The 23,411-nt window shown below is 40.9% G+C and overlaps 1 long non-coding RNA gene across 2 annotated transcripts in view; it reads left to right on the top strand.

The window, feature by feature from the left end:
- The first annotated feature begins 3,766 nt into the window (after positions 1-3,766).
- LOC144228031 (uncharacterized) overlaps positions 3,767-23,411 on the top strand; it is a 46,459-nt gene continuing 26,814 nt past the window's right edge. For both annotated transcript variants that reach the window (XR_013334099.1, XR_013334100.1), the window contains exons 1-3: positions 3,767-3,841; positions 6,363-6,463; positions 9,888-10,004. This is a non-coding gene — a long non-coding RNA (uncharacterized LOC144228031). The remainder of the gene's footprint in view (positions 3,842-6,362; positions 6,464-9,887; positions 10,005-23,411) is intronic.

The following is a 23,411-nucleotide window of genomic DNA, read 5'->3' as shown; positions in this document are numbered from 1 at the left end:
GTGTCAGCTGTGGAACAAGAGGAAGAAAGAGAAGCCAGAATGAGGATTCTAGAAGTCAAGAAGCAAAGTGAATGCAGCAGTCTGCTGGTAATTTGGTGATCTTGCAGGAATTCCAATAGACGTGTGAAGGCAGAAGCTGTATTGCAGTGGGTTGAGAGATAAATGGAGTGTGAAAAATGGAGCCATATATATATGCCCTCCTTTCAAGAAGATGATGGTAAGAGAATGATGGGGTAGTAGCTAAAGCATTGTATTGAGTAAATTTGAGTATGTTCCTTCAGGGAGAAGCAGCAGGAAGAAAGAGATAATAAACATACAGTGCAATGAGGATAAAAAATGCTTCTTTGAAGGTATAATTCTCCTCTTTTCCTTCACTCTACCTTCAGTGTCAAATGTGGGTGTTACCTGCTTCATGTTCCTACCACTGCCACATATCTGGACCTTCTTATATAGGTTGTGCAAATTGGATAAGAAAACTCAAGAAACGAGGATGAGGGATTAGTGTTTTGTTTGCATGAATGAAAGAAATGAAAAAGGAGACTAGAAGAAGGCCATACGCATGGGGAAAACTGAAAGAATATTGGTAAAGAGAGGAAGCTAAGGAAGAAAGTTTAAAATACAGTGTAGTATGGGTGAAAGAGAAGGAGACTTTGAGAAATATTACCGTGGATTTTATGTCCTTACAAATTATCTGATGGGTACAAGTAAAGAGGGGAATTACTCCACATTTTTAGCACTGGACTCTAGGACACGGAATGTATGAGCCATGTCACTGAGCTAAGTCTCTGGTAAGTTCCAGTTACTAAGGCAATAGAACAGCCCCAAACTTAGTGGTATAAAATAGTCAAAAGTCCACTAAGGTTTTGTGGAAACTGTATTGCTGAAAAAAGTATGAGCTCAGAATAAAAAGTCTTTGACTATTACATCTTTAAAACAATCTTTGAGTCCCTGAGCTCATACTAGCTCAAAATGGGCTGTACGGTTTTCTAGGAGGTTATAGTACTTGAAGTCTATTTTGGATCTAGCCATCGTAGATGATAGTCAAGAAAGAACTTCCTAAAGGGAAGATCCAGGGGCCATGAAGAATCACGAGTATAGGAGAGCTCACAGTACTGAGTCCACCGTTGTCCCTTTATCTTACTTGTTTTCCCTGGATGACCTTTCTTGGGGCTACATGTTCGTGGCCCCGTGGAGATTAATATATGTACCTTAGAAGTGCCCACCAAGGCTGGGATGGAGGGAGACTTGCTTTGGTTTTCCATGAATCTATTAGAGATAACATGGGCTTTCCACTTCTGGAAACAGATGTGGTACCATGAGATCTAATTAAAGGTTCACTGTCAGGTGCATGCAAACCCCTGACCTCACTACATTTGCTCTTCTGCGTGTTCACTCCCTTTATAAACTCTGAGGACTAAGGTCTGGACTTTGTAGGCCTTTGAGAATAACTGCAGCTGCTGTGGTTTGCCCTCCATCAGATCTTCCCTCAGTAAGTTACCCTGAATAAAACTCTGTGTATACTGTATGGAGTCACCTGCTTTGTTTTCCTGTCTCCAAGTGACTTCTCAGTTTGGGGGACACTTTACTGTTCTTCTCCCAACTTCTCACAATGGGCAAGGGAGTTCCTTACAGAATGTAGAATCTAGTTCGAATCAAGGGAAATACACTAAGTCACAAGATAGCTCACAAGTATTGTAGGATTTTGTTTACTGCTATGAACCAGAGACCACTGCATGCTTTCCATACTTCACTTTTCTTTTCTGGATAAGAGTTTTATTAAAGTTATTCTGTCTCTGATCAACCATTACATTTTGTGGTAGGGGCATGAAGTGGCAGAATGTCTGTCTTACTAGTTGAAAGGCAACCACCAAACAGGAAAAATAATACTGGACTGGAAAGTGCAGAAGCAATAAAATTTTAATGAGTCAGGTCACTAAAATTTTAGAATGTATTTTGCTCAGCAGCTAATGTTAATTTAATATAAGGAGTATGGTAGATACATGAAGAAATCATTGGTCTGTTTCAGTGATTGGTTTGGTTTTCCACCTAATGGTTTTAGCTTTTGATTAGATATCAGGCCAAAAAGACAACAGTGTCTTTTTATTTTTATAAAGTTAATACAAAAATTACTTAGATTTCTGGGTTTGCAAGATTTATTTACTACAGTAAATGATGATGCAATTTATGTTGTTAAATTCATGAATTCATATATTTAACATGAATACTTAATGACTTAATTTGTTAAATTTTATGGAACTTGAGTATGTGAACTTATTAGGTTTCAAGCAGTGTTTCCAAGCACAGAAAGAAGAAAATGCTCAGTCATAACAAATGAGTGTTCATTCTAGAAACAAATCCCATTCTGTTATTAGTAGCATCGTTCCGACTCATTTACCACGATCCATATTGATTTTTATCGATCCCTTTAGCTGCCTTCCTGGAAACTCTAATGTCCCATCTCTGTGCTTTTTCACGTTTACCTCACTGGTGCCAGATGTATGCAAGCCAGATGCCTCACATACAGGAAGAGCCGAACTGATATTTAGGAAACTGAACTTAAATTTGAAAACTAGGAAATTACAAGTGATACAGGAGAAGTCAAAAGATCCTTTAAGTATTTCTTTGTCCTAGTAACATCAGTTTTCTTGCTTTCCTGGAAAAGCTATTTTATAATTGAAAAGATATTTTTGCCGAAGCTTCATTTGAAACTTCATTTCATCTCATTAATCCCTTGGAAGTTTTTAGTTTTATAATTCAATATTCACAAGAGCATGGATATTGAACCATGATGAAAGCTTTCAACTGGCTTTTAATTGTATAAAGATCTTGTAGGTGAATAAAAGTTATTTGATCTTAAAATTTTTTTAAATCATTAAAATCATTGAAAATATTAAGGTCATGTTTTGTCTTCTTAAGCCATTTTGGGATCGTTTCTAGTCCTCATTCTTCAAGGTAACCATTAACAATCCCATTGAACACAACAGGGAGCCAAGGTTAAGATGATTTATTCCATGCCGTTTTGCAGTTGTGGCAAGGCTAGGCTGAGAGATGGAAGCTCACAACAGCTCTCCACTGCCTCCCACTCTCTGGCCTAACAGCTGTATTAACTCACTGGTGTCATTTAGTGCATTGGAGGGTGATTTGCTTTTCTCAGCATGCCTAGTGCATTAGCAGATGCCCTTTAGGCCTTAAAATGTTATAGTATGCTTGCAGGTACCTGACTTCCTGCGAGTGACAGGTGCTAGAACAGAACAGCACACCCCTCCATATTCCAAGGCCCAGCCTCTGACTGACCTACTCTGTATTTTCTTTCACCCAAGCCTTCTCATGTCTTAAAAAAATTTAGTTACCATTGGAGAGTGGTTTCACTAGGTCACCTGCCTAGTGGTATCCCAAAACAAACTCTCTGTCTCTCCTTTACACCAGCTGAAATAGGATCTTCTGCTGGGAAGCTTCATCTTCCCTTAGAAGGCAAAGGCATGACATAATTGGCCATCCCAAGGCCATTGCTATAGACTAAATGTTTGTGTCCTTCCCAGGTTCCTATGTTGAAGCTCTAATCCCCATTGTGGTGGTATTTGGAGGTGGGGCTGTTGAGAGGTAATTAAGGATTCAGATGAGGCCATGGGAGTAGAGCCCCTGTGATAGGTTTGGTGTCCTTATAAAGGAATGAAGGGACCAGAGCTTGCAGTCTCTCTGCCTTGTGAGGACATAATGAGATTCCATCGGGTAACTTCTATTAGCATTGTTACCAGTTTCAGGCTACTATAGTTTCCCCCTGAACGGTATTTTGCCATGAAAATAAAGTAACTGAGAGAGCCCCTATGGCAAGAAATACTTGGTAAGGAGTTAAGTGGGGGCAGCTCCCTATTTTCAAAGACAATTTTGGGGGGGAACCCAAAAGCTTTTGAAATTTTCAGATCCATAGTGTTTGGTCCAAGAAATCTGGACTATGGCCCGAAAATACAAATATTTCAAAAGCATCCCATGTGATTCTGATCAGCCACCCCAAAGCTGAGGTATAAGAACTCGTGTGTGTGTGTGTGTGTGTGTGTGTGTGTGTGTGTATGTGTGTGTGTTCCAAGTATTACCAGTTTGGTATAAATAACTTGTATGCTTTATACCATGCTCACAGAAAAACATATTTATACTTGTTTAGAGTTGTTTCGTAATATTTTTTTAAATGTAATGTTTTAAAGTAGTCTAACTTTTCCTATTCCTATTAAGTTATAATATTTTCTTAAGGACTCACCCTTCAGCATACTCATATACACACACATACAGGCTTCTCAGTATCAGCATTATTGATGTTGTGGGCCAGATAATTCCATGTTTGGGGTGGCTGTCCTATGCACTGTAGGCTATTTAGTAATATCCCTGGCCTCTACCCACTAGATGCCAGTAGAACTCAGGCCCCTGTTTTGACAGTCAAGAGTGTCTCCAGATATTGCCCAATGTCCTTTGGGAAACAAAATCACTCCTGGTTGAGAACTACTGATATGGAATAATCTATTCAACCATTCCTCTATCAATGGCAATTCAGGCTATTTTCGAGACTTTTTCTTCTCCCACTCTGCAATAAAAAGCCCCATATATGTATCTTTAAGCAGCATTGTTTCTGCTTTTTAAAGGGGAGATGCCCACAAATGAGATTACTGCCAAACTGATAGGCGTTGTCAGATTACTTTCCTAGGAGTCTGCAGCAATCACATTCCCAACATAGTGTCTGAAAGGGTCCCTCCACCAGCCCCAGCTCTGGATATTGACCGTCTTTTTTTTTTCTTTCCTATTTACTAGTCAGATGCATAAAACATGATGTTCCAATGTTGATTTGATTTTTAGTTTTTCCTGACCCTTAGTGAGCACATTGTCACTTATTTATTGGTCCTTTGCTTTTCACGTTCATGAAACCTATCAAGTCCTTTGACTATTTTTATGGGTTGTCTGTGTTTTTTATTTTCATCACTTTGTTGGAACTCTTTGTTAGGGATATTCTTTTTTTTTTTTTTAAGTTTATTTATTTATTTTGAGAGAGAGAGGGAGAGCATGAGCCGGGGAAGGGCAGGGAGAGAGAGAAAAGGAGAAAGAATCCCAAGGAGGCTCCACACTGTCAGTGAGTAGAGCCTGATTCGGGGCTCGAACTCAAAACTGAGAGATCATTCCCTGAGCCCAAACCAACAGTAGGGCATTTAACTGACTGAGCCATCCAGGGAGATTAGTTATTTTCCATAAATATTAGAAATGGCTTGTTTGGCTGGTTTTTTATTTGTTTTTTTCAGTCAATAATTTGTCTTTTGGATTTTTTTTTGATGCAATTTTTTGTTCCATTTTCCATTTACTGTAAGGAAAGTAAAAGGTGGAAGTGACTTGCTCAAAATAGCACCTTCAGTTCAAGGTAGAGCAGGGACAGTACAAGGATCTCCACTCAGGATTTTCTCCTTACCCAGAGCTGCTCTCAGGGAGCTGTTTGCCCATTCTCCTCTCGTCCCTCCCCCTCCATCTGTGCATGTTTATAGCAACTAGTAGAATCAATCTGAAAACACAGAGCAGCCAAAGTATAATAGAATATCATAACACAGAGAAACAGTCCACATGCCCTGAGCACATAATAACCTTCCTAGGTTGCCCTTTAATAGTAGTCCAAACACCTAAGCAGTACCTGGGGAGAGATCGTTCCCCCTCCCTGCTCAGCGGCAGGGTACCAGAGATAGAGCAGATGGGGCATTCCTGGCTGGGTGTTCTGACAGCAGACATTCAGGAAGGAGGTATACAGAGAGCCTGAGCAAGACAGCCAAGAGACTAATATGTTCAGATGGCATAATGCCTTTTCACAAACTGCTGGGCCGTTTATCTGTGGCAGACGGAAGCTTTTAGAAGCACTGCCTGCCACCTTAAGCATCGTATCATTTTGAAATCCATTCCCTGTAAGAGAATGAATATATTAGGAAAACATTCCCTAAGATATCGAGACATTGAGCCTGATCATTGCAACACGCACGTTTTGCGACCCTGTTTAATATATCCTTGCAGCTGGATACCCAGAGAAATGCAGTCTGGTGACCGGGAATCTGTGTGTCTAACAACACGTTGGGAAAACTGGAATTCAGATGGCCCATCTCTGTGGTGTCACTCCATTAGGCTTCAGGATGGCTGTGGGGAAGCCAATCACAGCATTAATGCTTGTTGGTGCCCAACCGTTATAAACATGTGTCGATGCAAAATGAATACCCGATACTGCGAAATGTTAGCTTAGATGAGATGTGCTTTGTAGAAATTTGTGTGGATGATTAAGGCAGTAATTTTCAACCAGGATGGTGGGAGGTGGGTGGAGAAGGAATTTTAAAACTACCCCTGTTGCCCAGGATTCACCCTGATACATCCTTTTGCGAGGCCTCCCATCCACCCCCACCTACGGTGACATTGAGGTAAGCTACATACAGTTGGAAACGACGGTGTAGCTCAGGTGAGTGGGCATGGGAAAAGATTGATAACTACTGGTCTAAAAATTCAAAGATATTTCTTCAAGTGGGAATCAGCCCAGCAAATTCTCTCTCTCTCCCTCTCTCTCCCTCCCCTCTCTCTTTCCTTCTCTCTCTCTGTTTTTCTCTCTGCTTCTCTCTCTCTCTCTCTCTCTCACCAGCACTGCTATTAAAAGGAGGCTGTAGGTGGTACTATGCTAGGTGCACTGGAGTGTACAAATGAAGGGTTTTTTTTTTACCATGTACTTTGAGTCAACTTCCAGCCAGCAAACCTTAGTAAGCCCAGCATGGTACCATTCACAATATAAGTAATTATGGAGGCTCTGTTAGGTGGGAGGTCGTGTGCTGAAATGGGTAAGGTAGGATCCCTGCCCTGTGGAGGCTTACAGTCTAGCAGAGGCACTTAGCCAAGGACATAAAGAGTAACCAGGCAAAGCTGACTCTACAGCTGTACCTCCCACAGAAACTTCTGTGGAAACACAGAAGTAGTGATGAAGCTGTAACAAAGAAAAGATTCTTATAGACTGCTGAATCCAAAAGAGATGAAGAGAAATCTATGGCAGAAGAGTAAAGCAAGACCTCAAAGTGATAGCAGTGCACAGATACCTGGGGACAGGAAGGTGGGCAGGAAGGTGAGAGATCTGACGGCTGGAGCTGGGGTTGAGGAGAACGCTTTACCAAGTGCACAGAGAGGAGAGGGTGGACTTGGTCCTGCCAGGGATGAAACTGCACCCAAGGCTATTAGCAGAAAGTGGGAACTCTAGACAGTGTTGCCTCAGTGACAACGAGCAATTCACATTTCCATTCACTCACAGAAAAGAGAATGGATTATGTGTTTTTCTAGGACTTTCAGAGGAAGAAAAAGATCCGTGCAAAACTCTATCAGTTGTGTGTCTCTAAAAACAAAACTTGAGGTGCCTGGGTGTTTCAGTCAGTTAAGCACCCAACTTCAGCTCAGATCATGATCTTGTGGTTCATGAGTTCAAGCCCCACATCAGGCTCTGTGCTGACAGCTCAGCTGCTTCAGGTTCTGTGTCTCCTTCTCTGTCTGCCCCTCCCCTGCTGATTGTCCGTCTGCTCTCTCAAAAATAAACAAACATGAAAAAAATAACCATATTTCTAGGTAGGGGAACCCCTTTGTAGCCCTCAGCAGAATCAGAGCAAAAACTACTAAGTGTAAATACGTTCACAATTTATAGTAAATTCGACTCATAAAGAAAAAAAAAGGTGAACTCCTAAACCAAAACTACAAACTACACAAAATAGTGGTCCATCAAAAGTGAGACTCAGCAGAAACAACAGATCAGAGGATCATAGCCCCCAAGAACCTGAGATAAAGAACATTTGGAAGGAAACCATTTCAGAGAAGGGAGAGATGAGATGGTAGCTTGGGATGATCAGGGAAGAGCTGAGCTTGGAGAAGGGGTGATTGCGGTGGGCAGAGTTAAAAAAGAACATTTGTCCAGTTGAGAGATTCAAGTGAAATCTGGAAGACTTAAGGCATGTTCAATGATGACAACTAAACGATGAGGGAGAAATGGTGTTCTCATATTTAGCAAACAAAAATGCAGAATACCCAGATACCTTTGAATTTCAGATAAACAATTTTTTAGTATAAATATAAAATATTTGGAACATACTTACTCTAACATTCAATGTTGAACTGAGATCCAACCTTAGCCAGATGTTCTGCATATTAACCTGGCAGCCTAAGTAGAAAGCACCTTGACAAGTTTTAAGCATCGGGATTCAGACATCCAAGTTCTATTTGAGGGTGTTACTCGTGTGTAGAGCAAAGGGAGGGACCCCATGAATTGCACGCATTGAAGAATATGAGAGGAAGGGGTGACACTGTGGTAGGGTCCCCTCCCTGAGGAAAGAAAAAAACCTCAAGGCAACCTGGCTATATGCATAGATGACATCCCTCACAACCTTGTAACATGAGACCACTTAATCAGACTACATGTTTGTATGTTACATGTAGGGAGACAAAGACACATTACATATATGGGAGACAAAGAAGTAAAACACATATTAAAAACTATACCCCATGGCATTCAGGGCTCAGTTCTTTGGGTACGAACCCAACTGAGCGGTGCTGGCAGGAATAAAGTTGCTTCCCAGAAAGAAAAGCCTTGGCATCACATCCCTCTGTGCAAGAATCCTGCTACAGCACCACAACAGTGATTTGCCTGGACCAACTGGGGAAGCAAATAATATTATCAAAACACAGATCAAGAATGGAAACCACAACAAAGAGATAAGGACTTGGAAAAGGCAGTTTGCTTTTGGAGATGGGAAAGATAATGGTAACTTTTGAGAAATTAATCAGTGATAACTGCCAGTAGGAAGCCAAATCACAGGTATTTCAAGAATGAGAGAAGGAAAGGCTCGTCCTTTCCTGTCTTCCTAAGGCTAAGAGATGTATGTATTTGGAAAGCTTAAAATAAAAATAAATAAAGATGATATCTAGGAGAGGCTGGAGATGTTCCTAGAAAGAGCAGAAGGCCCTACAGAGGGCAAGATGGAGGACGGCCCTGGGGAGGTGGGACTGGATGAGGCAGGCGGTGAGTGAAGGGCACAGGTGGCTAAGCACTTCTGTTAGAGGACAGCCATCCCGACACTTGCTTTCAGCCCCACTTACAAAAAAAAAAGTTTCAGTGACGCATAATTGGCATACAATAAACTGAACCTATTTAAAGCATATCATTTGATACATGATAATATATGTCACAGCTGTGACCACCTGTTGGGAGCCGTTTCTGAACTCATAAGTTGAGAAAAAACTCCTTGTGAGGCTAAGGTAAGTTGCATGGGCTTTTACCGTCAGATAGTGACTGATATCCACCCCCACCCATTGTTTCTGCTTGAGCACCGACCCCCAAGGCATCTTGTTGATCGGTATTCAGTGTGACTTATTCTGACCTTGATATGCTGACTGCACCCTGTGAAGGAACCTATTGTAGGAACTTCTTCTGTGATTATGAGAGCAAACATTTGTGATTCCTGAAAAACCTGTTTTTCTTAATACTTCCCCTTAAGCAAACAGGCTATTGACCCCTGCTCGAAAAGAACTAACTTTGCCTTTTTTATGCTAAAAACATTGTCTTGCATGCTAAAGATACCTTCCTTCCCCATAGGATAAGCATCTAAATCCTCTACCTCAATCACTATTGATAAAGGTTATGCATAAGTCTTCTACAAATCTATGTTCTGGGAAATTCTTACATATCAAAGAAATTTGTCATAAGAAATCATTGTCTAAGGCAAATGCCACTTCTGTGCCATCCCTCAAACACTTAATGATAAAATAAAGTTGAGACCTCGTCAGAGCAGAGATGCCTGCCTGGTGATCAGAAAGATTCCCATAGCTCTCTCACTCTCTCGCTGTCACCGTCCATCCTTCAGGGACCCCTGGACCAGCCAGAGCGGGCCTCCGGCAACCACAAGTAAAGATCAAATATGTCATCCACCAAAGTTTTCTTGTGCCCCTTTGTAATCACTCTCTCCTGCCTCCATCCCCAGGTAACTTCTCATCTCCTTTGTATCACCATAAAGTGATATAAATTGTATTGCATTTTTAAAATTGTATATAAATGGAATTATACAGTATTTACACCTTTCTCTAATCTCCCTTATTTCACTCAGAATAATTATCTTAAGATTTATATATATTATAATGTTTTCCAATAGTCTATTCCTTTTATTTCTGGGTGCTATTAGATTGTTTGGACATGCTGAAGTTTGATTATCCATTCACCTCTTGATGGATATTTTTATTCTCGAATTTTGCTTTTACAAGTAAAGCTGCTATACACATTCATGTACAAGTCTTTGCATGGCATGTACTTTCATTTCCATAAATAAATACTGGGGCACCTGGGTGGCTTAGTTGGTTAAGTGTCTGACTTTGGCTCAGGACGTGATCTCACACTTTGTGGGTTCAAGCCCTGCATTGGGCTCTGTGCTGACAGCTCAGAGCCTGGAGCCTGCTTCAGAATCTGTGTGTGTGTGTGTGTGTGTGTGTGTGTGTGAGTCTCTCTCTCTCTCTGCCCCTCCCCTGTTTGCCATCTGTGTGTGGATCTCCCACACTCAAAAATAAATAAATGCCAAAGAGGGGAATAACTAGATCATATGATGTGTGTAATTTAAAAAAAAAGCCAAGTACAAACAGACCCCTGGAAAGATGCTCAACATCACTCATCATCAGAGAAATGCAAATCAAAACCACAATGAGATAACATCTTACACCTGCCAGATGGCTACAATCAAAGGATAAGAAGTAAAAGGTGTTGGCGAGGATGCAGATTAAAAGGAGGCTTTTCCTTCTTTGGGGAATAAATTTCTTCTTTAGTAAAGTCTTCTTAAATCTTTTCCCCCGTCTTTTTCTGTTTCTTTTTTTCTTTTCTTTTCTTTTCTTTTCTTTTCTTTTCTTTTCTTTTCTTCTCTCTCTCTCTTTTTTTTTTTAGAGAGACAGAGAGACAGAGAGAGACAGAGAAAGGGAAATGGGGCTCATGCTCACTAATCACCATGAGATCATGACCTGAGCTAAAGTCAAATGCTTAACTGACTGAGCTACAGAGGCACCCAAATCTTTTGCCCTTAAAAAAATGACTGAGTTCTTTGCTTTCTTATTGAATTTTGAAAATTCTTTGTCTATTCTAGATACAAGTTCCTCATGATATCTATGATTATAAAATATGTTCCTACCATTTTGTCTTTGCTTTTTCATTCTCTTAACAGTACATCCTAAAAACCTAAGTTTTTAATTTTGATGAACCCCAATTTATCTATTTCTTCTTTTATGAATCAGATTTTTGGTGTCATATCTAAGAAAACTTTGTCTGACCCAAGGTGACAAAAGATTTCTCCTATGTTTCTTCAAGAATATTTATAACTTTTGGGCCACCTGGGTGGCTCAGTTGTTTAACTGTCTGACTTCAGCTCAGGTCATGATCTCGTGGTTCATGGATTCGAGCCCTGTATCGGGCTCTTTGCTGACAGCTCACAGCCTGGAGCCTGCTTCAGATTCTGTCTCTGTATCCCCTGATTGTTCTCTCTCTTCTCAAAAATAAAATCAACATTAAACAAATTAAAGAAAAGAAAATTTACAACTTTAGGTTTTACACTTAGGTCTGTGATCCATTTTGTGTTGTTATATCTGGTATAAGATATGGATTCAAGTTCATCTTTTTGCATATAGATAACCAATCTTTCTGGCACCAGTCTGTCAGCTTTTGTAGGCAATCTTCACTGATTTGCCTCTATGCCTTTTTCTAGGGTGTTTTCCATATTTGGGTAAGTCTATTTCCAGACTCCATTACATTTATTTGTCTATCTTGACACCAATTCTACACTGTCTTGAATATCATAGCTTTATAATAAGCCTTATAATCCAGTAGTGTACTCAAACTTTGGATAGTCTATACATAGATAATTACATAGATACTCTGTGATTATGTCCTCAGTGATAAAGGCAGATGTCCTTCTGTATTAATCTGAGTGCATTTTATTTATTTTGTTTTCTTTTTCATTCACTGGCTAGAATCTTCAGTGCACTGTTGAACAGAAGTGGTTAGAATTGACCTGTTCCTCATCTTAGGTGGAAAACATTCATTGAGTATGATGTGAGCTGTACGTTTTTCATAGATGTCCTTTATATGGAGTTGAGCAAGTTCCCTTCTAATCCTAGTTTTCTGAAAGCTATTTTTCTGAATAGATGGTAGATTTTGTTAAATGCCTTTGTTTGGGTGAATGGAAATAATCAAATGGTTTTGTTTTTAGTTTGTTAATGTGATGAATTGATTGATTTTAAAATGATAAACCCATCTTGCATTATTTTTGTTTTGTTTTGTTTTTTAATATAATTTATTGTCAAATGGCTTCCTTATAACATCCGGTGCTCATCCCAACAAGTGCCCTCCTCAATGCCCATCACCCACTTTCCCTTCTCCCGCACCCCCCATCAACCCTCAGTTTGTTCTCTGTATTTAAGGATCTCTTGTGGTTTGCCTCCCTCCCTCTTTGTAACTTTTTTCCCCCTTTCCCTCCCCCAGGGTCTTCCGTTAAATTTCTCAAGATCCACATAATCAGTGAAAACATATGGTATCTTTTTCTGACTGACTTCTTTCACTTAGCATAATACCCTCCAGTTCCATCCACATGGCTGCAAATGGCAAGATTTCGTTCTCATTGCCAAGTAGTATTCCATTGTGTATATAATTTTTTTAATGTTTTATTTATTTCTGAGAAAGAGAGAGACAGCATGAGCAAGGGAGGGTCAGAGAGAGAGAGGGAGACACAGAATCTGACACAGGCTCCAGTCTCTGAGATAGCTGTCAGCACAGAGCCTGATGCGGGTCTCGAACCCACGAACTGTGAAATCATGACCTGAACTGAAGTCGGACGCCTAACTGACTGAGCCACCCAGGAGCCCCTCCATTATGTATATAAACCACATCTTCTTGATCCATTCATCAACTGATGGACATTTAGGCTCTTTCCATGTTTTGGCTATTGTTGAGAGTGCTGCTATGAACATTGGGGTACATGTGCCCCTATGCATCAGCACTCCCGTATCCCTTGGGTAAGTTCCTAGCAGTGCTATTGCTGGGTCATAGGGGAGTTCTTTTTTTAATTTTTTGAGGAACCACCACACTCTTTTCCAGAGTGGCTGAACCAGTTTGCATTCCCACCAACAGTGCAGGAGGGTTCCTATTTCTTCACATCCTTACCAACATCTGTTGTTCCCTGAGTTGTTCATTCCCTGTTCACCACCAGGCACGAGGTGGTATCTCAGTGTGGCTTTGATTAGTATTTCCCTGATGGTGAGTGACATTGAGCATCGTTTCATGTGTCTGTTGGCCATCTGGATGTCTTCTTTGGAAAAGTGCCATCTTGTATTCCTACAATAAACTCTACGTGGTCATAATATATATCCTTTCTAATATATTATTGTGTAATTTCATTTATATTACCCATAGCTCTTCTTAACTTTCTGAACATCTGAAACAGAGCTTTAAGAACTCTTTGCATTTTCTTGTCTATTAATTTCCGCATCAGGGAGTATTGAGCTTTGCTCTGGGATGCTGTTAATTTCTTAGAAATAATTTGATCTTTTTGGATGCTGCCTTAAGATCTGCTAGGTGGGAGTAGTCCAGTGCTCATCTAGGATTAATTATCCTTTGATACGGAGGCAGGATCGCCTGTCTGCCCCCCAGCCTCCCATGAGGCTTTCCATCTGGCTGGTGGGAACAGACATTGCTTCCTGTGGCGTGTAAGCCGCAGGTGCTCTTACCTCTAACCCTCTCAGGTGGCCCTTACCCTGGCCTCAGGTGGTGTCTCACCCACACCTGGTGCTTAGTGCGCTGCTGAATACCTGAGGGATTTCCTTTGCAGGTGTCTGTAGTTTTTCTGGTGCTCTTTCCTGCAAAATGTAGCCACATTGGGCTCCCTGAGCTCAGAGCAATGAGTCCTCAGTTCAGGGAAATCTGCCAGTGTCACCTGCAGTTCCCTGCCCTGCATGACAGCTTAGCAACTCTTCAGGCAGCCAGCTGGAGACGGCACTTGCCGTGCTTGTTTTTGTCTCCCAGGATCCCTGTCCTTCATGGCCTAATATTCAGTGCCTTGAAAACTGTTTTCTTCATATATTTTGTCTGGGTTTTTGTTGTTGTTTCAGAAGGGAAGGTAAATCCAATTCCTGTTATGCCATCTTGGCTGGAAGTAGAAGTCCACAGCATTTTTTTTTTTTTTGAGAGAGAAACAGAGAGAGAAAGAAAGAGCATAAGGGAGGGGCAGGAAGAGTGGGGGATAGCGGATCCAAAGCGGGCTCTGTGCTGGCAGCAGACAGCCCATTGTGGGGTTTGAACTCAGGAACCGTGAGATCGTGACCTGAGCCAAAGTCCAGAGCTTAACTCTCTGAGCCACCCAGGCACCCCCATAGCATTTTTTTAAAGGATGGTAAATTATTTTTTAAATACCATCTGGGGACATGTGGGTGGCTCACTTGGTTAGGTGTCTGACTCTTGGTTTTGGCTCAGGTCATGATCTCAGAGTTGGTGAGTTTAAACTCTGAAATGGGCTCCACTCTGGCAGTGTGTGACTCTCTCCTTCTCTCTCTGCCCCTCCCCTGCTCATACCTTCTCTAAAATATAAATACATAAACTTTAAAAACATTTAAATAAATTAAGTATTATCTGGACTATTGGTTAATTGAGGAATGTAGAGATAACCCAAAACAGGCGGTATATCTTTATTTATGAAATCGTGTCAGTAGAGTAACCATATTATGTTGCTAAGGTCTTGTTGCAGCACAGGTGAAAGTTCCTTCTGTTGATCACACCTTAAATCAGGATTTGTTTCCCTTTAGCATCTAATTATCATGACCCACACGTTTATGTTTCAGTCACACTCTTGAACATAGATGCACATTGGTGACACAAAAATTTAGTAGGTTGTGGGTATTTGCAAAGCTTCCCGATGATTCCAGTGATTGGCCTGGCTGAACAAATCAGTACAGTGCAAACAAAACAGAGATTCTCACCCTAAGCACTACTAACTTTTGGGGGTAGATTATTTTTGTTTGGGTTGTGAGAGAACTTCCATCCACTGTAGGATGTATAGCAGCTTCCTGGACTCTATCCAGTCAACGCCACCCCCCATCCTCAAAAATGACAACCAAAAATGTTTCCAGAAATTGCCAACTGTCCCCTGGGGGGCAATATTGCCTCCAGTTGAGAAAAACTCATGCAGATTAAATCCAGACCTTACACTGCTGGAGAACATAAACAATGCTTTATTTTTTCCTACATTCCTAGCACTCAATAGAATTCACTGAGAGAATGCTGTGGAGTGAACAAATGGATGAATAACATGAATGAATGAATGAATGAATGAATGAATGAATGTCATCTGTCCCTGTCTTACAGAACAAATATTCTCAAATCTCATGGCTTTTGTTAAAATGCGGGTTCTCCAATTACACTCCCAGAGTCATTCAGTATGGGAGTTGGGGCACAGGAACTTGCATTTTAACTGGCTTCACAGTGATTTACCAACCAGAATCTGAGGACCCCCTGACTCTAACTACAATGCTAAGAAGTATTTATTAGAGGGAAAACACCCACTATCTTCCTGTAATTGTAATGTCAATTACAAAGCCTCTTGCCTCTTTTATCCGCCCTACTTAATAAACATACGTAATTTCAGAGACAGGTAAACAAATATTTGGCCCTTCCACAGGTCCAAGAAGCATTTGCTTTAAAAATATTCTGCTTAGGGGCTCCTGGGTGGCTTAGTCGGTTAAATGTCCGACTTCCGCTTAGGTCGTGATCTCGCGGTTCGTGGGTTCGGCCCCACGTAGGGCTCTGTGCTGACTGCCAGCTCAGAGCCTGGAGCCTGTTTCAGTCTGTGACTCCCTCTCTCTCTGACCCTCCCCTGCTCACGCTGTCTCTCTCTCTCTCTCTCCTAGAAATAAATAAAAAAACCTTAAAAAAATTAAAAAAAAATATTCTGCTTAACCTGCAACTGTCCATGACAATACCATTTACCATGTGATGTTTACTTTAGGATAAAAATCTGAGTGTCAGTTTAGTATTCAGTCTGACATGTCTAATGAAAGAGATCTCTGGGTAGAACCATCAACCACGAACTCTAATCAGAGCAAGTTCCTGAACGCGTTCAGTCTCTGCATCAGTCACTTCTGTTCAGAATTTGATTGAACAGAGTCCTTCAGTTTCAGAGGCAGATTTCCATCCAGACCTCTGACCCAGTTTCTATGGTGACTATATCATAAAGTTGAAGGGTCAGGAAAAGCACGTGAAACATAAGGATTTTACTGATTATCTGTTTCTTTTTAAAATTCAAGTGAATTCCAACAGACTAAAAAAAAAAAGACTTTATTTCTTAATACCTGCAACTTTCAAGGGACCTTATGTAGGAAAGAATATTTACATATTTTGGTTTGATTTAATACTTTTCCAGCGAGACAGATTGCTTTGATCAGAGGCTTGGTTTCCTTTATTCCTGTAAAGTTCTTTTTGGAAAAAAATTGCATCTTAGGAGATGGTTGCCCACCCATCTAAGAGCTTTCAGAGAAGAAAGGGGCCTTGGGGCACTTCATAGACTCACAGGTTACAGAGCATTCTAGAAGTAATGGATCAAGGATTCAGATAGATGCCATCTGGGTGGGATTACCTTAGCAATGAAAGGGCCCCATAGGAGTAAGTACCACTGATTTGCTCAAATAATATGCATCAGTAAATGATGCATTCTTGATACATATATGGCTCAGAGCCATCACTAGGCATGCTTCTAGAAGGGACCTTTGCATATGATTAGACCACCTGCTGGTTGACCCTCTCAGGGCAGTCTAGCTTAAAAATGTGCCTCCTTCTGGAGTGGAGAGAGCCACTGGACCTTTTGCTGGAGCCTTTTGGGGGGTGGGGGGGGCAGGATAGTCATAATACTTAACTATACTGAACAATCAGTATAGAAATATAAATTAATAAATAAATCAGACATTTAAAAAATTATATTCCCTAATTCCATGAAACAGTATAGCGCACAACTGCTTACCATGCCGTTCTGCATATTATTCATTGAACCATTCTAATAGTTTTGAAAGGTTTGGTTGNGTTCCTTCTATCCCAACTTTCTCTAGAGTCTTTATTAAGAAGGGATGCTGTATTTTGTCAAATGCTTTTTCTGCATCTAGGTTTGGTTGAATTTTAAGCATTGCAAGTGTGGTCTTCTGTCTGATCTGGCTGTCACAGGCTAAGTGATGCCCCCTTCAGAGCCACCTTCGGTGGAAGGATCATATCAAGCTCGGACAGTAGCTTCCTGGTTAAATTGATCATCTTTCGGTCCCTTCATCTGGGGCTCTCTTGCAGGTGCCATGTCCACTGCCACACATCACAGCTAGGTAGGCACTTGATGCCAGCACTTTCTCTGAGTTCAGACTCAGAGAAACCGTGCCACAGATTCTGCCAACAGGAGTACCGGCTTCCCGTGTCACCAACCCTTCTGACTGGGCTGCCACTCCAACAATGCTGGCTGGCTCCCAGGCAGCAGGCAAGCCCTCATTGTCCCCCATGGCCACTGTCATCCTGATCTTCTCCATGCCACCAGGGCTGCCATCAGGCCCTGTCACCTGACTCTGCAGCTGGACATTGTCTCAGGTGAATCCCAGTTTCTCTAAGTATGAAAGTGTACTACTTTTTCACGCTGCTGAATCCTCTCCAAGCATCTGTTGATCAAAGAGCAATTACATTCCGAAACTGTCTAACCCATAAAAGACCACCTGAGATGTTAATATGTTCCATATCTCTATGATTTCCTAGGTCACACTGCAACAGCAGACCCATTTGTTTGTGGTCAAAGTGACATTCTACAACAATCAGCATGAATTATTGAGTTGACAATAGAAATATTATTAATTACATCTGCTGCTCAGTCAGCTACTGTTCTGTTCTTTACAGGAGGAATAGAAGTACTCCAGTAGTTTAGCAACTTACCCAGGGCCTTTCCCAATGATTTGCTTTTCAGCCTCTCAAAAGGGGCCTTGCTGCCCTGAATTCCCTGAGGTAGTATAGGGAATCCGTCCTCATAGCTCAGCCTGAGTAAGATAAAAGGTAGTTTATTCATCAGTTCATAAGACCCAAAGCAAATCTAAGTGGGAAGTCTCTGAGTATATTTGTTTCTGGTTTTGAAAGGTGCCTTCTAAAGTCTTTCCTTTGGGGCGAAATGGACTGTAAGTACATATTATTAAGTGATAGAATTAATTATGAATATTTAAAGAACACAGTTATTTTATTATTAATGATTAACTGATGTGTAAAAGAAAATACTATGATTTCTCTAGGGGTAGGACCATATCTTATTTATTCCTCTTCTTGCACTTTGTGTAAGACCTGCTAGAGTAATTGTGCAGACCAGAGGTTTGAGTAAATGAAAGGATAAATAAATAAAAGGCTCTTCCTTAAGCCGGAAGCAGGGGGCGTGAGGGTTATAGGACAGTGCTCTATGGTAGAAACAACATGAGTTTGGGAATTAGGCAGATCTTGGCCAGAATCCCAGATTTAGCACTCACCTGTCATATAACTTAACTTCTATGGAACCTCAGTTTCGATATCTAGAAAATGAAGGTTATGTAGGGGTAATAATATTTATATTGCAGAGTTGTCATATAAATGACAAATAAGGTACAAAAAGCTCCAGGAACACAGTAAGTGATAATGCTGTGGAAGCTATCATATTGCTGGTAACTCGCATCATTCACTGGAAACATGAATCCGAAAGAGCAATTGAACCTATCTTAGCATATAAAGGAAGACTATTCTCCGTATACTCCGAACCAATGGCAAAAACTAAGATTTAGTTTTTGGAATTAAATGCTTTTATACTTCGCATAATTCTTGGATAGCTTATGAATTCTCTGTGAGAAGAGTAAACTTTCAGCAAGGCAGCTCAGACTACATCTGTCATCTGCCTTTTGTATTAACGAAGAACTCTGTAACAGCTCAAAGGAATCCCATAATTGAGTCAATATGCACCTTTGTTTTGTAAACGTTCAGATAAGCACATGAGAAACTTCAATTAGGTTTCTTTTGCAGAAGAAACAGTATGTGAAGCTTCATTTCTCAACGACTTACATTTTAGTGTGTCTAAAATGATATTGCCTATTTATTAGAGAAAAAGAGAAAATGGGTATCACTGTCTAACTCATTGCTCCTGAAATTCAAAGTACATATTTCCATCTAGTTATCAGTAGTGATGGCATCGTTTATACAAAAAACAGCATAATGAAATAAGTAGGCATGTACTTATAAGTTTGTTTGCTTATAGTAAGCTGTATACATCAACCTCCTTCTAAAAAATAATATTTGACAGTAAAACACACATAGAACACATATACAATAGAGTAGTTAAAGTAAAGGTGAAATAACTGAGGCTAGTATCATATTGACACAGAAACATGGGAGATAATTGAATTGGAAAGCTAGAACTAGGTAATTACTACGACTATTACATTTAATTCTGAGATTTTTAGCAGCCAACACAAAAGGGAAGCATAATTGGTTAAAAAGTCAATTATTTAAAGGAATCGTTCCAGTAATACAAACAGTTTTTCTGGTACTGAATTATAAAACGGACGTATTGCATGGGATTTTCTTCAAAGGCTACTGAATAGTGCAACAGAAAATGCCTTTGATATAATCAAGTAGAAGATGCAGAAGAAGTCTTCGTGTGATTATTCACTTGCCTAGAAGTACAATATTAAATTCTGTGGAGACTTGTTTTGAATGACATTTATAGGCTGATAGAGCGAGCTGGCACTAGGAAAGCAACCCTAGAGAGAAAGAATGTGATGGAGAGGTAACATTTTAAATCCTGGATACTTCTTTCAAAGTGACTGGGCTAAATACGCCTACTTGCACACCTTGAGTAAGGAAAACAAGTCTCCCTTCACCTCTGGTAAGTTGGAGAGGTAGGAAAGATGTGGTGGAAACAGGTGAGTCCTCATTCACAGTGTGTAACCTTGCAGGGCAGGCTGCCTTGAAAGGTTGCGAGGATTATTGTGAATGGTTCTCTTCTTGATGTGGTTTCAATCAGAGAAACTAGGAAGACAGTACAGTTAAAAGTCATCTGCTTCAGGAGGTAGAGGAGGTTACTGCAGCATAGCCTAGAGCATAAGCGTTCTGCCTGTCTCGAGGCACATGGGTGAGAACTGCCATCATCAGGCCTGGGGAACAGAGTGTGGGGTACCCTCAGTTAGAGCGGCCGCTGAGGTCAGCTGACTGGGAGGAGCCGAGGGGAGAGAGCAGGTATAGTATCATCCCCTTCCAGCTTGTGCCCGAGTCAGGTTTCATAGGCCCCCTCTTGAGCATCTCGGGCGAGAATGCCAACAGAGCCTCACACTCTGGACATCTATGGGTAAAATATACTCCATCCTCCTACCTTTTATAAGTATACCTTCAGAATGAAACTGGGAGGCCAGGTTCAAATTTAGAACCTCAGATTCTGTGAATTCTGCTCTAGTCCCTATCAGACCCTTTCTCTTCCTAATCTAGCTTTATCATCTTCGCAAAGGGCACCATGCACATGCATATGGACATTCTAACTTGCACATCCAAGCTACTTTTATATGCCCTAAATAGCATATAAAATGGCAGTTTCTCAGGTCAACCCTCAGCCCTAGGAGGGCACAGAGCAATGGCAGAGTTTACCCTAGGAAGGAAAAACCCAGATAAGAGGAGTGTGCAGACCCTGAAAGTAAGTTCAAGACATCTGAGCAGGGAATTCTGGGATGCCAGATAGTTAGAGATGGGAAATGGTTTCCAGATGGGCACATCTCTTTGGTCCGGTGGACTCCTCATCTCATGAAGAGGAGCATAGCCAAAAGAGGGTCACAACAGAGACCTAGATCTAGTCTCCGTCTAAAGGTGAAAGTGACCAACTGGACACTAGATGTAAGGGCAGTCTGGATGCAATATTTGTCACCATCGCCTACCTCTTGACCTCCACTGGGCACCGGAGTTGATTCAGCTGATCTGGCTCTCTGGTGGGGATGTTGTCCTCTGTCACTGCCCCGTACAAGTTCTTCCTAAAGCTGCATCATTAGTCAAAGCAGGAAACATTCACAGGGAGGGTCCAGGGCCTTCCTCTACAAGAACTCCCCTAAATCTGCAGTCTGGCCCTGCTCTGCCTTCTCACCAGCACAGCTACTCTGGCTCTGTCTACCAACTCCCTCAGCCCTTGTGCATTCAGGTCATCTGCCCATTTCTTAATCAGATGATTTGTTTTTTGATGTTGAGTTGTTTAAGTTCTTTATATATTTTGGATATTAGCCCCTTATCAGATATATCATTTGATCACATATCATCTCCCATTCAGTAGGTTGCCTTTTTGTTTTGTTGAGTTTCCTTTGCTGTGCAAAAGCTTTGGTGTTTTGATGAAGTCCTAATAGTTTATTCTTGCTTTGGTTTCCCTTGCCTCAGGAGACATATCCAAAAAAATGTTGCTACAGCTTATAGCAGAAATTATTGCCTGTATTTTCTTCTAGGAGTTTTATGATTTTGGATCTCACATTAGGTCTTTAATCTATTTTATTTTTGTGTACGGCATGAGCAAGTGGTCCAATTTCATTCTTTCACATGTAGCTGTCTGGTTTTCTCAGCACCATTAAAAAAAATTTTTTTAAACGTTTACTTATTTTTGAGAGAGAAAGAGAGACCGAGTGCAAGCAGAGGAGGGACAGAGAGAGAGATGGAAACACAGAATCTGAAGCAGACTCCAGGCTCTGAGCTGTCAGCACAAAGTTGGCTGCTTAACCGACTGAGCCACCCAGGTGCACTTTCCACCACCATTTTTGAAGAAGACTGTCTTTTACCCATTGTATGTTCTTGTGTCCTTTGTCATAGATTAATTGGCCTTGTAAGCAGGGTTTATTTCAGGGCTTTCTTTTCTCTTCCATTGATCTGTGGGTCTGTTTTTGTGCCAGTGCCATGTATATTGAAATCTAGGGTTTTGATACCTTCAGCTTTGTTCTTCTCTCTCAGAATTACTTTGGCTATTTGGATGTTTTGTGTTTCCATACAAATTTTAGGATTATTTCTTCTAGTTCTGTGAAAAATGCTGTTGGTATTTTGATACAGATTGCATTGAATCTGCAGATTGCTTTGGGTAGCAAAGTATGGACATTTTAACAATATCTATTCTTCTAATCCACAAGCATGGAATATCTTCCATTTCTTTGTGTCACTTTCAATTTCTTTTATCAGTGTTTTATAGGTTTCAGAGTACAAGTCTTTTACCTCTTTGGTTAAGTTTATTCCTAAGTATCTTATTCTTTTCAGTGTAATTATAAATGGAATTATTTCCTTGATTTCCTGCTAGTTCATTATTAGCGTATAGATAGATGACTGATTTCTGTGTATTAATTTTGTATCCCACAACTTTGCTGAAGACAGTTATCATTTCTAATAGCTCTTCTCTCAGCTCATGTTTGCACAGGCTTCTCTGTCCCATATCGTGTCTGTGGATAGTCATACCATATCCTCTGACATGTAGCCCACCCACTCGTGGCCTTGCCTGCTTCTGTCCACAGTGCTGCTCAATATGGTCTTGTTACTCTGGATGTCATGACAGTCTTGACTACAACCCAGTCCCCTGGACTCGCCTCAAGTGCCTCTTCTTAATACACCTGAAAGATTTCTTTCTCTTGGGGTTTTACAATGACAACATACGAATGAATTGAGAATTTGAAGTTTCCAATAGACCTGAGTTCAAATCCCAGATTTGCCACTTAGTAGCTTTGAAAACTTTGGCAAGTTATTCAAATTCCCTAAGCTTCAATTTCCTCATCTAAAATAAATGAAGATGTTTTTACCTTGCAGGCTTGCTGTAAGAATTGGATAAACTCATATATGTGAAACCTTAGGCAGGTATCTGGTACCCGATACATGTTTCATAAATGTCAAGATGGTTGCTTCAAAAGTGTTTCTAAGGGCATGATGTCCTACAGGATCTATAGGGGCTCCTTTTAAGTGTAGTTTAGCATTCAGGGCCCTTTGGCAATTGTCTTTGTCCTCATCTCTTGTCTGTCCCTGATGTGACTTTCCTATTCCTGCCAAGTAAATTTCCATACATCCCACAAGTGACTCATACTTTCTGGCCTCCATGGCTCTTCTTCTGTCATTACAACTGCATTGCATTTAGTCCCTGAACAGCTCTCGGCATTGGACCTCCTCTCTACAATCATTGGTCTCATTTTATGTCAAAGCCTAGTTTGGTATTAATTTCTTCCAAAAACTGAATGCCGCTCTCGTTAGCTCTCTCCTTTACTACACACGGTAGATGATTTCTAACAACACCTGTGACTGACCTCTCTGATCTAACACCTACTCTTGCGTTGTAACCTTGCTAAGAGATAGA

This window comes from Crocuta crocuta, unplaced genomic scaffold (assembly GCF_008692635.1).
Source record: "Crocuta crocuta isolate KB4526 unplaced genomic scaffold, BGI_CrCroc_1.0 scaffold162, whole genome shotgun sequence".
Taxonomy (NCBI): Eukaryota; Metazoa; Chordata; class Mammalia; order Carnivora; family Hyaenidae; genus Crocuta; species Crocuta crocuta.
Note: the sequence above shows the minus strand (reverse complement) of the source record. Positions and strands in the feature narration are given on the sequence as shown.